Source organism: Callospermophilus lateralis, chromosome X (assembly GCF_048772815.1).
Source record: "Callospermophilus lateralis isolate mCalLat2 chromosome X, mCalLat2.hap1, whole genome shotgun sequence".
Lineage (NCBI taxonomy): Eukaryota > Metazoa > Chordata > Mammalia > Rodentia > Sciuridae > Callospermophilus > Callospermophilus lateralis.
This window is the reverse complement of record NC_135325.1, coordinates 10,405,549-10,424,376: the sequence shown is the minus strand read 5'-3', so window position 1 is coordinate 10,424,376 and position 18,828 is coordinate 10,405,549. Positions and strand designations below refer to the sequence as shown.

The window sequence follows — 18,828 nt, the reverse complement described above, 5'->3', positions numbered from 1 at the left end:
GACTTCAATTTGGTTTCCAGGCTCCAGGGTTTATTTACCGTACTAAAAATTTTCATTTTTCTAACTCACACTGCATGGGTATTAAACCCTTATGCAGTTAAATCTGGAGACTCTAAATCAGCTTGCAAAGCCCGTTGTTATTCCCATTAAAAAATAAAATTCAAGTTAACTAAGTCATGGTCTGTGAATCCCATAACCCTCATATTTTTCCACAAATTGTGTGACACTCAGCTTTACAGTTCTCAGCCCACAGCCAGTCAAGCATGGGATTAACTGAGTCTGTTTGACATACTGAAAAGACAATAAGAGCTGATATTTCTCATTCTTCTAGAAAACTCCCACCTAACTACAGGGAGAGAAACTGTCAGAATTATTTTCTATGTCCATTTTTTATGCTCATCTTATAAATGATAATTATTGGTTAGCCTCAGCTTAAGAAAGAGGGCAGGGATGATATTCAAGGAATTAAAAACCTCTAACTCATCAATCTAAATCATGGGTTACCAAATAACACAAAAATATCCTCCTTTTAACACAGAAGACCTCTTGTCCATAATAAAATCAATTTTATAAAACTGCCAGATACTACAAAACTCTAATGGTAAGTAACTCTTTTATTATGTTCACTTATAAGTGAATTAATTTATAAGGATTACACTTATCAAGGTTATACTTTAAATTTTAGCAATGCTCTTTGATAGCACAGCATTACAATTAATCTTCTAATATGATATTTTAACTCAGAAAAATAGCTTTCCTGTTTAGATAATCTGTATTGTAAGAGATATTTCAATATAAAGCCTATGCCTAAATTTAAGTAATTAAAATCCATCTTTAGTTTTTGTCCTGTAGTAAAAATTCGAGTTATCTTTTCTTCTTGCCTCCTATTTCAACCATCTTAACATTACAAGGCAAAAGCCACATCTGGTTTATACTCCTTGCAATGGTTTTTCCTGAGCAATCCTGATACATCCAAGGACCCAATCATGATGACATTCATATATTAAACATTTGCTCTGTGCCAGGCACATTGTACATGACCTCACTTAACCTCCCCTTATAATTCTAAGAGGTGCATATTGTTAATCCCCCTCTAAAGGTAAAAGCAAAACTGCAAAAACTTATCCAAGGAAACTCAGCTGGTAAGAGTTAGAACCTGGATCTGTACCCAGATCTCTGACTCCTGCTCATTTAACCCTCAGATACCCAGTAAAAATTCCTTTCCTGTGAAAGAAGAAGGTCCCCAGTATCTAAACCAGAGGGAGGAATTCCTCATGGAATTTCCCAATAGATCCCTCAACCCTAACTGGAAAAAGGAAGGCCCTCCCTGATTATTCAAGTCTTGTTTTTGTAGCAATGGAATGACTTTGTACCAAGCCATCTATCCTCTTTACCTTGTCATCCTATGACCAGAGACAGACTCCTGAGGCATCTAGTCAGAGGTGGGAAGCTTGGTAAGGTTGGAGCTTTAGCTTCAAAGTTAGTTGGTTCACAAGGCTTTACTTCACATTATATTCTAGTCTAAGTCAATGGTTTCCAAACTTTTAGGCATCAGAATCATTAGGAGAGTTTGTTAAAGCCTAGATGGCTGGGTCTTTCCTGCACAGTGTCTGATTCAGTCGATTTGGGGTAGGGCCTTGGATTTTGCATTTCTAATAAATTCCCAGGTAACACTAATGCTGCAGGTCCAGGGAACACACTTTGAGAACCACTACTTGAAACCATCAGCATTCACCAGTCTTTTATTGATTGGCTAGAATTTCAAGAAATAGTACTAGCCTAACTTCCCTCTTCCACTAAGCCTACCCCACCCCAAATCAAGTAAGGAGCTTTTGGGCTTTCTTTGTTCATTTCCTCACCCTATAGCTCCATTTAAATTAGTATCAACATTCTTTATCGAGGTCTCAAAATACTTCATTTTATTTTGGAGACACTTTCCTTGCATTGTCCCATTTGGGTCTAAGTGACTTCCTCAGTTCTGCCAACTCCGTTTTTAAAAGTTACTTTCTTAAAAGGGAAATGCAATAGGGGTACAAGGTAAGGGTTGATTATCTAGTTCAAGGAGGCAGGGGAGTCTGCACTATGCCAGGAAGACTTTCAAAGTGAAAAAGAAAAAATAACACAGGGAATCTATTTTCAATTCCAGCTTATGCCACACCCTAAAAGGAGGAAGAATGGGATAAACATTGCATCCCTGAAATCCTAAAAAATCTGAGCTCCAGACTTCTTCATTCCTCCCTCATCTATGAAAACAGCATCAAAACACTGTAAACATAGGTTTAAAAAGCCACTTCCCAACTAACCCCTGTTTTCACTCCCACCTTCTATGAGGAGGTGAGAGATGGAGGGGTTCTATTCTTGGCTGTTCAAACCACATTGTGTGGTCAAGGGAGATTGTCCCTCTAGAATTAGGTTTCTGACAGTAGGGGATTAGGGGTGAGGCTCTTTGCTTTTCTACCCAGAATCCTCTCCCCTCAAAGAAAGGAAGCAATAGAACCTGTGGCAGACAGTAAACCCAAAGGGGCAAAGGGCTGGGAGGACAAGAGCTAACTACCATGACCATCAGCTACAGCCATGGCTTGCCTGACAGACTCTGCTCTATGACTAGATGTACATGAATTTCCTAAGTTCAGAGAAACAAGGAGCAACAGAAAAGAGACAATGACCCTTCCTTCTGACCTAAGGAGAAAACAGAGAAAAGGATAATTAATAATGCTTTGAAGTTTTTTGCCACAAGAAAGACAAACTCTACCTATGTTTGGATGCCAAGGCAGAAAACAGATGGGCATGATGGGGCCTGTTGAACTGGTCTGCAATACATCAACTACCACCTCCAAGCCATTCTCCACAGGCAGCCAGCATGCTCTGGCAAAATGCATCACTCATCATGTCCCTTGACATGACATTTACAAATGGCTTCCCATTGCCCTAGGATAGAGTTTAAAATCTTTACACAGCCTACAAGACCTGTGTGCTGTGACTACTGCCCTGCTCTTCAGTTTTGTGTTTTGACCTTCTTCCCTTCCAACTAGGAGCTCCAATCACACTGGGCTTCTTGGGTTTCCTCAAAGGCACCAGGTGGACAGGGCCTTGGCTCCTGTAGCTCTTTCCGCCTGGGTTAAAATTGGAGACATCTGAATAGTAGACCCATAATCTGTGGGGGACAAATTATATGGCTGGATTGGTTTGGGCAAGTCACATCATTTCCTTGACCTTCACTTCCTCAGATGTAGGGCAAAGACAGAAATAAATACGGATGGTTGCCGATGTCACAGAGTTAGACTGAAGAACGATGGTAGAAACAAATGATTCTCTAAAGGAATAAAATTAGTATCAAGAAATGCTCGGAGGCGGGGGGCTGGGGTTGTGGTAGAGCACTTGGGTCAGTGATAGAGCACTTGCCTAGCATGTGTGAGGCATGGGGTTCAATTCTCAGAACCACATAAAAAGAAATAAATAAAATAAAGGTTCATTAACATCTAAAAAATAAAAAAAAAAGAAATGCTTGGGTCTTGGGGAAGTGAAGTTTTGAATTCAGAATAGAGCAGCAGGGATCAAAAGCAGTTCAATTTGGAACTTAATCTAAACAGCCACTATAGGAAGTCTCTGTTTAGCAAGAAAACTTGTGAGTAGATTTGCACATGTTTCACAAATATCAGATCCCACACCTATCATAACTGCTCATGAATATAAAATTCCCTTCTCATTTTATAAGTTAAAAAGTCCATGAATCTTTTAAAAGTACTCCCCACTGTGCAAATATCAACACCAATGAGATTTTCCAAACAAACGTATCTTATTTGTGACAAGCTATTATCCAACCAGCATATAATTAATTTTCCTGTTACGGGTAGTGCCTTTTTACAATGTTCTCTTGACACTTTAAAGCAAATAGTCCATCATTACTAATTCATTAAGCATTCACATAGATACTATTAATCACAATGAACTAATGTGGTATTAATGAGTAGGTTATTAATCTGCAATTACAAGCAGATTTCCTAGTAAATTCAAGTTTCCCAAGTTTTTTGAGGAGGAAAGCAAAGAAAAATGAAAGGAACAAATCTTTCAGAAAACAAATTAAGGAGAAGAAATTCCTTTCGTATATTACAAGACGAAAATTATTCTTTTCTTTTTTTTCATCCTAAGAAATTTTTCTATTCCTCTAATACAATGACATTTGCAACACATAGGTTTTCATCAAAATGATATGATGGAAGAAAAAATTAAAATATCTGCACCTCAGAAAGGTAATGAATTTCTTCCACAACATACTGTGTCCTTAGATGTACAAAAGCTCAGCTACTCAAAATGCATTCTCCAGACTAGCAGACTGCAACCTTTCTAAACCTGAAGTTAGCAGAGTAAACCTCCAGACTAGCAGACTGCAACCTTTTTAAACCTGCAGTCCCTCAAGTCCCTTCTCAGACCTATTGCATCAGGACCTACATGTAAACAAGATTCCCAGGTGATTCATGTGCATATTCAAGGTTGACATGACCCGGACAAAAGCAGTTTTGTGGCTGGAGTGAATAGAAGAAGAAAGTTGGGAGTGTTACTTTTATGCCATCCTATACTAAATCCAAAGTATGTGAGGTGAGAGCATCAGGTAAGTCTCAGTCAAATTGTTTAAAGTCCATAAGCATGGTAGAGATGACAAGCATTTGGGGACTATATGAAATATATTGCATATACCATATTTCATCAATTCTGAGATGAACATTTTTCACATCTTAAGTTCTCTAAAGTTGGAATCCATCTTAAAACCTTCATAGGGCACAGGGACAATGTATTTGCCACTACCTACCTATGGCACAAACTTGATAACAGCCATGCTTAGAGTCAGCACTTCAAATGAGTTGGGTACAGAGTGGGTAAACTATGGCCCACTTCTCAGTATATATCCAAAGGATTTAAAATCAGCATACTACAATGACACAGCCATATCAATGTTTATAGCAGCACAATTCACAATAACTAACGTAGGTGCAGCCAACCTAGGTGCCCTTCAACAGATGAATAGATAAAGAAAATGTGGTTTATATACACAATGGAATATTACTCAGCCATAAAGGACAAAGACTTTTTGACACTTGCAAGTAAGTGGATGGATCTGGAGACTACCATGCTAAGTGAAATAAGTCAATCTCCAAAAAAAAAAAAAGAAAAAGAAAAAGAAAAAGGTTGAAGCTTTCTCTAATATGTAAAAGCTAACTCAAAATAAGGAGGGTGAGGCATAGAAGTTCAGTGGATTAGACGAAGGGTAATGAAGGGAAGGGAGAGGGAATAGGAAAAGGAAAGAAGAGTAGAATTAATCTGACATAAGTTTCCACAATGAATCTCACAATAGTGTACATCCACAAGAACGGGGTCCTAATTAGAATAAGATATATTCCATACTTGTATAATCACATCAAAATGGAATCTACTATCATATATAACTAAAAAGAACCAATAAAAAACCTTCTTGCAAAAATCGACTATTTGCCTTGTCTTCAGAAAGATTTCACTGACAATGAAATAATAACTTATTGCGTTTCCTAAAGGGCCCTCTTGGAGAGGAATCCCTGAGACAAATGGGGAAGAAAAAGATTTTTCAAGAAATGTTGAATCACAGCTCTTGAGAAAGAGGACAACATTTTGTGGGAAAACCAAAACACTGATGATTCAATATTTTTTAAAATCTGGAAAGAAGTATTAGGAATACCTAAACCAATCTTCTTTACTTGTGTTCTCCTTCTTAGTGGATGTAAAATAATAATATATAATAGAAATGAATATTTACATATGGCTAAAAGAACTCCTTCAATGAACATAAAATAGAAATTCCATGTGATAAGAATGCATTGTAGGGCTGGGGTTGTAGCTCAGTGGCAGAGCGCTCACCTAGCATGTGTGAGGTACTGGGTTCGATTCTCAACATTGCATACAAATAAATAAAAATAAAGATCCATTGACAACTTAAAAAATAAAATACATAAAAAGAATGCCTTGTATAATAGCTTATTCTTAGCATATGTGAAATAATGTGCATCCTACAGCTGGCAATATATTTGATTCAATAAAATATGGTATTAATTTTGTTAAGGCTGTGGAAGACTACAATGTTTGTGTATTTTCTGGCTTAAATTTATGTAAAATAAATATAACCAAAAATACTGCATCTAACTAAAGAGTTACTACCTCAGAAGACTCAGTATTTTCACTCAGGGAAATAATAAATATGCCAGGAATATTGAAGCTGTATTTGGATTTAAATAAAAGACGCCAATATAAAAAATCATTCCAAATGACACCAAAGGCATTTTAAGGACAACTGAACCTCTGGGTGAGATGTTTTAATTCCTGAATAGTGGGTTTCACATTCAGGTCTCAGGGGTAGAAATACAAGTTTGGCTGAGTGCGGATCTGGGCGTGAGGTCGCTGGCAAGAGCAGCTTCAAGAACATTCTGAGACACAGTGGGCTATTCAGTCTTCAGACCTCAGCAGGAACCACAATTGCCTCCTTTCCTCACCCAGCACCTCCCACGCATTCCCCACAAGACTTATTTCATTCTGGCAGAGGCCTGCAGCTTTCAAACCCCAAGTTCCTCTTCTCCATAGCTCAGAGGTTCCAGACTGACACCAACACCCTTAACCTTAATTAAAAGAATAGAAATTTATGTCTTAATTTACTTTCATTGGTGTGTATCCAGACCAATGTGTAGATCAGAGGAACAAGAAATAAAAAATCTTTTTTTTTCTTGGATTGTTCTGGGGACTTGGCCAAAATGTCGGTAAATGCAAATTGAGAGAAATTAATAAATTAGCTAGGGCATTGCTTGGCATTCTTTAATGTCAACTAGCAAAGCATGCTGCCAGCTTGGTTGTTTTTAAGGGTTCTCGTTTCACAAAACTCACAGAACCTTCTCCAATGGACAATGGCTACATTTCTCCACTTGGTTCATTTATGCATCATCTGGTGGGTTGTGGGATAGGGAAGGAGTGTGGTTAAAAATCCCAGAGCCCCTGCTGGGGATATAGCACATTTGGTAGGATGCTTGTCTTGCATGCACAAGGCCCTGGGTTCAATCCCCAGCACCACAAACAACAACAACAACAAAAAAAAAAAAAAACCCACAAAAGAAGGAGATGAGTTCACTTTAACTACAACTAAAACTATTAAAATTAAAAAAAAGGACTGGGGTTGTGGCTCAGTGGTAGAGCACTCACCTAGCACATGTGGGGTACTGGGTTCGATCCTCAGCAACACATAGAATAAAATAAAATAAAATAAAATAAAGGTATTATGTCCAACTATAACTAAAACAAAATATTTTTTAAAAAATCCCAGAGCCCAGGCTCAACAAATGGAAATTACAGACTAATTACATCCGAACATCTGAGGTCAGCCCCAGGCATCTGTGTTTTTAAGCTCCCTGGTGATTCCACCATGTAGACATGGTTAAGAACTTCTGCTCTTGAACTGCCTTGCCCAGTACAGAAGCCAGCAATCATGTGCAGCTATTGAACCCTTGGAACACAGCTGGTCCAAATGGAGATGTGGAACCAGGATAAAATATGCACCAGATTTCAAAGATTCGGTAAGAAAGAAAGAATGAAAAATATCTCATGAATAAGTTTTTATACTGATTACATGTTGAAATGACAATTTGAGATATATTGTGTTAAATAAAATGCATAAATTCAACTGATTCATTTTTGCTTTTTTAATATGGCTACTAGAAAACAAAGTAACATATGACTTCCATTTGTGACTCAAATTATATTTCTTGAACAATGTTACCTTTATAGGCCACTATCCATGTGAATATGAATGAATTACTTTGCTTCTCTTAACCTCAGTTTTCACAAATGTCAAATGGGGATAATACCACATTCTTAGATTTTAGGGCTTTCACCAGGTGCTAAGGGCCAAATGCCCTGAATTCTAATTCTGATTCCATTGCCTATTAGCTGTGTGATCTTGGACAAGTTATTGTACTGCTTGGTGTCTCCCTCATCTGCAAAACACAATAAATCGTATAGCTTAGAGGCATGGTAGAAGCTCAGTTTAGAGAGGAGCTCAACAAATGGAAAGCAAGAGTATTATTAAATAAGGTCACCTCTATGAAATACCTGGCTCTGTTAGGCCCTTCTTTGTGGGATGCACTCTTAGAGTTTGTTTAATTTATTAAAGGCTCACTTCATAGTGATGAGCAGACATATCCTCCATTAGTAATAAGTCAGGGGAGAAATGGGGATTCTGCCCCATTGCTAAAATGCCTGACCCACCCATAACTTCAGTTGCAGTTGAAAAGATCTCAGGGTTGATGACAAGAACAAAACTAAAGCCATCTAATCTGGGAGTTTGGAAACATAAGTATGAATTTTCAACTCAGTCCTGCCATGCACGTTAGCATACAACCAACTTTTTTCCCCAGTGTCTTAATTTTGCCCAATTCGGGGGATGGTAAAAAGTAAGGATTGCTGGGGTTGTGGCTCAGTGGTAGAGTGCTTCCCTAGCATGCATGAAGCACTGGGTTGGATCCCCAGCATCACATTAAAAAAAAAAAAAAAAAACTAAATAAACTAAATAAAGGTATTTTGTCCATCTACAACTAAAAACATGTTTGTTTGTTTTAAATAAGGATTCACCCTTTTCTCTAAGGCAAAGGAAATGTGCATCATCTGCTTTTGCAACAAAATCTGGATGCCCTTGGAAGTTCTCTCAAAAATCCCACATCCTTAGCTCCATTATTTTTTAATATCTTTTAGTTATTGATGGATTTTATTTATATGTGGTGTTGAGAATCAAACCCAGTGCCTCACACATGCTAGGCAAGCGCTTTTCCACTGAGCCACAACCCCGTTAGTTCCATTATTATTCCAACTTCTGGCAAGCAACAGCAGGAACATGTGGCTACTTGAAAGACCTTTAGGAATCATAACCACCAAAGCTCACGTGGGTACGCCTCCAAACTGTCACCACCAATGCAAGAGACTGTTCTTTCCTTGCCAAATGGTCATCCTCTGTCAGGAAGTGGTTTTTCAAAAATATGCAACCTTCCTGAACAACTGCAAAGTAAAATACACTTGTATATGCCAATCATGTAAAATGGGACCTGGGTGTGGGCAGGTGGAGAAATACCATTATGGGAGTACACATCTTTCTCAGGATGCATATATCATGTATCATTAGAACTTATATTTAGTCAAAAGAATCTAAATTTAGTCAACACTCTTCTAAAGTAAAATGTTTCTTTCCTCCTACAACATTCAAGCTAACTCACAGGAAACTTTTCATCAAGTGTTGCAATATTTATGCTACAAAAATGCCCCCTCGTCTGCTTTCCTACTCCTTTTTTCCATCTACATTCCCATGCTGAAATGCTGCTCAGCTTCTCAGAAACCTCAGCATTCCCTGACACAAGTAGAAAATCTTCCAAATGGACTTCTTCTTCATCCACTCATTTCACATCTGTCATTTTTCCCCAATAGGCCTGTTCATTCCCTCCTTCCAACAAGCCAAGTCATATGTATCGGGCCTTGTCCTCAAAACTTTATTCGCAGCACCACCATATTTACAGTCCTCCCAGCCCAGATACACTCTACCCCTCAAAGTTCAACCAATAGTCAATGTCTTTCAAGACTGGAAGACAAGCCTGATTTTTTGTACACCATGTAGTTTGTACTTGTAAATAAATCCTCTACTTAGTATGTTATTTTCAATAATTTGTACTGTTTGCAAATATTTTTAACTGCACCATGGCAAAAGCTATATCATTTCTGGTTGGGAATTGACCTTTAACTCCTTGCATTCATGATAGGCATGTGGCAACACTTAGTAATTTCACCTGAAAATATGTTTATTCCATGACATAGGCAATCCCACAAAGCCTACACTTAGAACAGTTGGTATTGGCACAAACCTTCAAACACAAACCTGCAGCTTCATCTAATATCCTTAGAAATACATATTAACTACTGGTAATGTGCTCATTGCCCAAGGAGTCTAGACAGTAGACTGTTCAAAGATTTGTGGCTTTGTAAACATAGCTTTACAAAGGAACCAGGTATTCAGAAACAGTTAACAAAACATTTTCTTTTGTACTGTGTGATTCATAATACACACAGTACTTCATTAACTCATTAAATGACAAGACCTAACATTGGGTCTAACCACTACTATAATTTTGAAATAGTGATGCAAGCAGATAACATTTCAAAATACCTGAAACATCTGTAATAGGTTAGAAAAATAACCTTAAGTCCCATTGGTAACAAAGTCACAAGCACTGCTAATAGTACTGGAGTTTTTTTGTCAAAGTTCATGATTAATAAAAATGCTAAAGTTCTGTCAAAGATTAACATAACTAAAGGTACATCTTTTTCCTCATTCAAGTCCCTAATTTTATCAACAGTGTTCTTGGGGGTCTGTGGGCCCAAGTTGTAGATCCCTTAGGGATGAGGGGAAAAAAGAGAAGAAAGGGAAATTAATAGAAATTTTTTAAGTGGCATCTAGAGAGGATCTAGAGCAGCCTAACATGTAACCAATTCCCCTTTCTTCTTCTCTCAATTTCTATAGGAGTGATTTTAAAGTCACATGATGCCCTCTCCCCCCATGAATGTGCTGTTGTCAGATCAAAACCTTCTAGAGTTTAGGGTCATGGCCAAGTTCTGGCAATTAAAGTTGGGAATATGAACAAATACCTTTGAATTTTTCCTCAAAGACTCATGCTGAAATTTAATTGCCACTGTAATATCATTAACAGGGGGTCCATTAACAGGTGATTAGGCCATGAAGGTTTTGCCCTCACAAATTGATATATTATTTGGAGATTGAGTTATCTTGGTTGTTTGCATCTTTTTCTTCTTCTTTCTTCTCTCCTTCCTCCTTCCTCCCCCTCCTCCTCCTCCTCTCTCTCTCCCTCTGTCCCCCTCCCCTCATGGTTGCTTGCCCTTCCACCACCATGTTATGACCCTCACCAGAAGCTAGTACTCTCGGACTTCCCAGCCTCCAAATAAACCTCTATTATTTATAAATTATCCTGTCAATGGTATTCTGTTATAGCACCAGAAGACCAACCCCCAGGCTTGCCTTTTTCAGGATCAGCTTCCTCATTTACAGGTATATTGAAACTTTGGGGAAAAAACACTAGGATTACAATAGTGCTTTTAAAGTTTTGTATCAGTTATTTTTATTTGCTAGGGAGCTAACATTTCTTAAGCATCCACTATCTATCTGTTAAGCACTTTGAAAATGTTGATTTAATTCTTATGAAATTAATTGTAATAGATCCCATTTATTGAATCCTGTGCAAAAGACATTATACTCATCTCACTGAATTTGTCTAACAATATTGCCAGATAAGAAACAGACTCAAAGAGAAGTGGCTTGCCCACGGTCACAGCTGATAAGTGACAGAATCTCAATTTTTTTTTCAGAGCCTAAACTTGAGTTACATCCTCTAAGTTCTTATTTTTCTCATCTGTAACTTGTTCAAGATCATACAACCAGGAAGTTCTGGAAGAGTAAAGGCCTATCTCGTTGCCCATATCCCAGTCCTGCCTTCCTGAAGCCAAGAACATAAATGGGGAATGACAGGCCATTCCTCTTCCCCTCCCGTGACTGGCCAGCTCCAGCTTCATCTCAGGATGCTTCTGGGACTGCATATGGGGCACCAGGCATAGGAAGAGGGGGGAAAAAAGAAAAAAAAGGCACTCCTCCTCACTCAGCCAGCCACCCCAGCACTGCACCCAGCCACACACACAGGGAGCATCCTTTTCTCCTATGTATAACAAGTATTTACTGACCATGTCCTATGTTCCAGGCTCTATGCTTGGTACTGTGTCCAAAATGGACACAGTCTAGTTCTTATGGAGTTTACCATCTGCAGGGTTGGGGTGGGCATAGGTGACAAGAACAAGTAAACAAGCATACAAATGAGATGACTTCAGATGCTCATAAGTGCCACAAAGGACACAAAAACCGAGGGACTGGAGATGGGGTAAGGGACTGTTTCTAATATATGTTAGCTGACCCTTCTCTAGCACTAAAATCCAATTGAGTTTGTTCCCAGATAGCTCACCTTTCTAATGGTCTAGGCAGCACTCCAGAGCAGCACTCTATGGTATAAATATTATCCAAACCACATGTGTAATTTTTAATTTTCTTGTAGCTACATTTAAATAAGTAAAAAGAAACAAGTTATATAATGTTTAATAATATATTTTATCCCAGTATATTTTAAAATATTATCATTTCAACATGAACTCACCTACTTATTGAGAAAGATTAATTTTTTTAATGTCTGGGAAATTTACTGTATATTTTATATTTACAGTACATTTCATTTACTGCTAGCCACCTTTCAAGTACTCAGAAGCCATATGTGGCTAGAGGCTACTGTATTGAGCAGTACAACTCTAGAGACTTTATTACAGTGCCTACTGGAGTACTTTGTGATGTACAGATTGTTGTTTCCATGAGGATAATCTTGGAAGCTTTATTAATCTCCATACTTCTATATTCTCTGGGTCTAACACAATACCTGTGACTATATACGAATGAAGAAATGTAAATTCTGGTTGCCATTAGCAATGATCACATGATCAAACAGACCTATAAAGAAGCATGACACAGTATACATCAGAGTACGTGGAAAAAGAAATGTAATCCTTAATGATATGGTTCAGCTGCTTGATCAACCCTTACACAAAGTCCACATAATTACTAGAGTTTTTGTTTACATGAGCCAGCATATTTCCTTTTTCTTAAGCCAGTTTGAGTTGGGGTTTCTGTTACTTATAATTGAAAGCAATTGGTGTCAAGAAAAAAGAAAATGCTCAGTAAATAATATTGAGTTCACAAATCAGTAAAATCTAAATGTTGTGCATTTCAATATATTCAAAATCAGTATTTGACAGTTGAATTAAACATAACTTTCCTATGTTGATATATGAATACACCACCAGTGGAACCCACATCATGTTCAATCACAAGAATGGGAAGTTATACCTCATGTATGTATGATATGTCAAAATACATCCTACTGTATATATAACTTAAAAGAATAAATAAAATTTGGGCTGGGGTTGTGGCTCAGTGGTAGAATGCTTGCCTAGCATACATGAGGCAGTAGGTTTGATCTTCAGCACCACATAAAAATAAATAAAGCAATAAAATAAATAAATAAAAATTTTAAAAAAATAAAAATCAGTATTTTTCCCCAAATTAAATATCATACAACTCAGAATTAATGTGATGAATAGAGCTGGTACTTATCAACCTTGCCAACTTATTTGTATGCACTACTAATGAAAGAAGAGCTACATTAAAGCCATAAAGAAATCAGATTTTAAAATTGAATACTTAGAGCAGGTAAGAGTCAAAAGGACAAGGACATCAAGTCAGGGTTGTGGCTCAGTGGTACAGCATTTGCTTAGCATGTGTGAGGCACTGGGTTCAATCCTCAGCACCACATAAATAAATAAATAAAATAAAAGTATTGTGTCAATCTACAACTAAAAAATATTTTTTTAAAAAAGACAAGGACACGCACCGGGGGTGGAAAGGTATACATAAAAAAGGGGGAGGGGGCAATTGCCAGAACTACTAGAACACAAGCTTTTATACATGGGCCATTCTTGTGGTCTCTTACTTCATCTAGCTATTTAGAAAAGTGAATTTGTTTTACAGACACATAAAGTCATCAGAAAGAAGTTTATTTATTTCTAGGTTTGAGATGAATATCCCCTAATTGGCAATTGCCAACATTTTTGGACACTTTCTTCCCCTGTTTACCATAATCTATATACCACACTTGAATGTATGTGAGTAGGAAAAATGTGAGCAAATGAAACATTTTCAAGTAAAATTATTTCATCTCACATTCCAAGAGTCTTCAGTACAGCTCAAATCTCCATGCAGCACCCCTGAGCACATACAATGATGTACTTACAGTGATGCATGCATAATTTGGCAATTTGTTGCTTCCTGTATAGCCTCATGAAAGAGTCAATATGCTCTGAGAAAACTAGAATCTTCTCTGAATGGTTGCACCTAGCTTATGTAGTAAGCTCATTCAAAATAATGGGCTCAGTTTTCATTAGGAATAACAAGCCCAGTATAAGGGATAATTGGTTCTTAGTACTTTCTTATCTCATCCCCACTTTTACTAGTCTGACGTCATTTGTTTCCAAGAACCTAATGAAGTCAAGGATCAATTAGGTATATCTTTATTCTATATACACACTCTCAGGAAAGCAATATAATTTATCAGGTCTTCAACAAACTGAATTTCCTAATTAACAAATGACTTTGCAGGAGCTGAGTTGAAGTTTTCAGATTTCTATTATCTACAAAAGATAATTCAGCTAGGATCATTCACAGAAAAAAATAAGATTATATAAGGAAGGGGATGGGTTTGAATTTTAGCCAGTAGGTATTTACAAATATATATGATGTATGAATCACAAATCTTTATCTGCACATTAATGCATAGTTCCTACTTCATCTTGTTCTACTGGAGCTGTGTTTGAAAGTAATATACTGCATTTCTTCACAAAATATTGGCAAAGATGCTATCCCATAATAGAGATGATCTGGCCCTGCCTTGAGTCGTCTGTCTTCTATTTGACACAAGTGTTCTATCTCATTCATTGCCTCATGTTTCAGAATTGCTCATTTGCTCAATTTCCATCTGCTCATTCATAAGCAATGCATGCTCAGTTGTCTTGGTGGTCACATGAAGACAAATTTCATGGGGGGAGGTGGTTCGGCTAAGACAAAAACATGACTATATTCAATCTTTATAAAATAATCTTGCTTCTTGGAAAGAACAAGAAATAATTGTATTTCCCAAGTAGAAATCTGAGTCTTATCTGCCATTTAAAGGCAAAATTCACAAAGCCAGGTTGCTGACTTCAATAGAGGTCAATTTTTCATCAACCTGGTCTGTCAAATCCATTTTATTTCACAAATTGGACAGCTGCATCTGTGTGTTCTCTATCAGCCATAAGAAAATGGTATTCCTTTGGTTGGTAGTATTCAGTTTTATTTTTGGATGTTTTCTCCTTTTATCCAGGGTGAGGAAAAATATCTTGACAGGATTCAATATTTTTGAAAGCATATGATATTTACAAAGGATAAGACCCAAATAAAACTTAGAACATTTTATAGACATTACTTCATGAACCTTAGAACTATCTTTGTAGCAAAACAGAGAAGCAAAGGACAAATATTTATTGAGGGCCTGCTGTATGCCAGGACTGGGTAATTTATATAGGTCATCTCCTTTAGTCCTCACAAAAACCGTATGATATGGGGATTCTTATTTCCACTTTAAAGTTGAGAAATCTGCCAGGTGTGATGGCATACAAATGTAAACCCAGCTACTCAGGAGGATGAGGCAAGAGGATCACCATGTTTGAGGCCAGCCTTAACAACTGAAACCCTCTCTAAAAATTTAAAAAATAAATAAATAAAGGGCTGGGGATATAGCCTGGTGGTAAAGCATACTTAGGTTCAATTCCCAGTGACATAATCAATCAATCAATCAAAAGAAATCTGAGGTAAAAGAAATCAGTATTTGGCCCAAAGTGACACAGAGGGTAAATGAAAGGGAACCTGGATTCAAAACTAGCTCTTAGACTTCAAACCTCATGCCTTTAGTGGCTTACAATGAGAAAAAAAAAATGGAAACAAGCTAAATGACAACACAGACATTGATTAGATAAAAATAGTAGATAATATGTCCTTTGGTACAAAGCAGCCATGGCAAATGATAGCATAGATCTAATTTATTGACATGAAAATATGTTCACAGGGCTGGGGATTTAGCTCAGTTGCCGGAGTGCTTGCCTCACATGCACAAGGCCCTGGGTTCAATATCCAGCCCAACAACAACAACAAAAAGATGCTCACAGCATATCAAATAAAAAAGATTATAAAAGTAGAGCTTATGATCCCCTTTAAGATCACATATACATAATTTTATATGTATATAAATTATATATCTATACATATATATATAATTTTATATGTATATTTGCATTTAAAAAGTTATCACTGGTGGTAGAACTTAACATTTGTTTTTCTTGGTTATCTATTGTTGGTCCATAAGAAGTTCATATTACCTGGATGGAATGATGAATAGAGAGATGGTTGGATGGATAGGCGCACAGACTGATAGAGACATAAATAGATAGGGAATATACAAAGAGATAAAAAATTGAAAGATCCAGTGTTCAAGCAAAAGAAGCACATTTGATATTTGAAAAGTTCTATTTACGCACTTTAAGAAAATCTAACCATCAGAACATACTTGTAAAGTTCAGAAAAAAAAGATATGTAGATATCTATATCACTATGCATAGATATTTATTTTCTCATGCACTATATATAGCATAAATGTACAGATATATGATGAGATAATATTCATACATTTATAGAAAATGAGAAATAACATGATAAAGCCAAGGTAGCAAAATCAGGGAATCTAGGTAAAGTATGTATGGGAGTTCATTGTGCTATTTGCTCCAATTCTCTACATTTAAATTATCTCAAAGTAAAAAATTTGAAGAACTAATCATTGTTATTTCAAACACACATATCTGAAACAAGATGATACCAATTTAAAAGAAACCCTATTCCATCATTTGCTCTTCTTTTTTAACACTTGAAGCAAGAACCCTATGACCACTTGGTGAATTTGCCCATTATGATACTTGTCACAGAAGAACTTGGGATTTACTGAGTTGTGCATTCCCTAGAGCACAGACATATATAGGAATTCTGCCACTTTGTTTCTCAAGACCAGAAGTATCTTGGTCACATAATTTGACAAATCTAGCACACATGAAGCCATGGACCAATATGAGTCATAAACATAGACACAAATGTATGGAGCAAAATAGTAGCTTATTTAATTTTAGCAGTGTCCTAAAATAAACCATTCACAGGTAAGATTTATTTCAAAATTATAAGTTTAGTTCATCATGAGAAAATTTCCACCCGAGTCTCCCAATAAGTGTCAGTGGCATTCTTGGGCACAACATTTTTGCAAACTAGGAACAAGAGAACAATAAAGAATAACTATCAGAAACTCTATGTATGAGTGGTGTACACTGATAGGAAATACTGGATGCATTCCTGCCTGTACTAGGGGAAAAAAATTATACACATTATCATTGCTATCATTCAACTCCATTCTGGAGACTCCAGCCAATAAAATGAGAGCAAAAGAGAGAGAAAGAGAGATAATATGATTTATAATTATTTCTTAATTTTATGATTAGCCATCTAAAAAATCCCAAAGAAGCCACCAAAAAACTATACTTACTATGCATAAAATGGTCCTAATCATATTCAATATACATATATCAAAGATTTATACCAGATATAAGGGATTGTCAAACTTTGTCCTTAAAGGTCAGAGAGTTAATATTTTTGGCTTTATGGGCCATGTGGTCTCTGTACCAACTTTTCAGTTTTACAACTATAGCACAAAAGAAGTCATTCATTATGAATAAGTGAATGAATGTGGCTGTATTCTGATAAAACTTTATTTGTAAAAACAGGCAGTGGACTGGGTTTGGACAACATTTGTAGTATGCTAAGCTCTATAACACCGCTACCAAAAAAAAAAAAAAAAAAAGGCTAATGAGGAAAGTTATTTAAAACAGCAAGGAAATATATAAAGCCCTGGAAATAAACTTTCTAAAGGACAATTTAACTATATGAATCAAAACCTAAATTATGAATACTCTTTCAACCCAATAATTCTTAGGGATATACTTAAAGAAGAATATAAAGATATGAACACAAAATGTTTATAACAGTATTATTTATAAGAAGAGAGAGTTATCTACTACACCATTCTTTTTGTTTTTTTTTTTTTTGTTTTTTTTTTTGGTACTGGGGAGTGAATCCAGGGGCACTTAACCACTGAGCCACATCCCCAGTCCTTTTTTGTATTTTATTTAGAGACAGCATCTTATTGACTTGCTTAGCATCTCCCTGTTGCTGAGGCTGGCTTTGAACTCACAATCCTCCTGCCTCAGCCTCCTGAGCCTCTGGGATTACCAGCATGTACCACCACAACTAGCTGACACCATCCATTTTTAAAATAGGTTACAGAGTAATATATATAATGTCAGCTAATTTTTAAAATAAATGGCTTTGCATATGAGGTCACGCAATATGAACCCACATATGTAAAACTATACCAAATTTGCTTTATTAGCAGTAGTTTCTAGAGGTAGATTTATGGGCAACATTCTTTCTACTTTTATATCAAGACAACCCCAGAAAGTTCTTTTATTATAAATACTTCACATCCTAAGGATATAAATCTTTCAGTTATAACTAATGTAAAAGAAGCATCTATCTAGAAGTCTTATATTTTTTCTGTCCTTCAGTGATATTCCCACATGCATGATTGTGTGTATGAGTATGAATATGGGCTTCATATATGAATACACACCTACCAAGGAAGAAATGCCAGGGAAGAGAAATAGAAAATGGACAATAATGGTAGTTGAAGGATCAACATTAATTAATATCCCACAGGGTAATAAATATTAGTCTATAAATTCACTCTTGAAGATCTTATTTATGGTTCTATGATACAGGAATATCACCTTTTAGGATAGAGGAAAATCCTAACATTCTTGCAAATTCTCATTCAAAATTTACCAGATTAAATTTGAGCCTCCTAATAGAAAATAAAAGTCCATGTGATTTATATATAGTTGTGAAATTTAATGATATTTTCTTTACAATTGCTGAGCAGTGTCTAATCATTCTGCCAATAGTTTTATGTGTTAAGTTTATATAAATTGATA

The 18,828-nt window shown here is 36.5% G+C and overlaps 1 protein-coding gene across 2 annotated transcripts in view; it reads right to left on the bottom strand.

Moving 5' to 3' along the window:
- Phex (phosphate regulating endopeptidase X-linked) overlaps positions 1-18,828 on the bottom strand; it is a 185,634-nt gene that overhangs the window by 153,380 nt on the left and 13,426 nt on the right. The window lies entirely within an intron of this gene.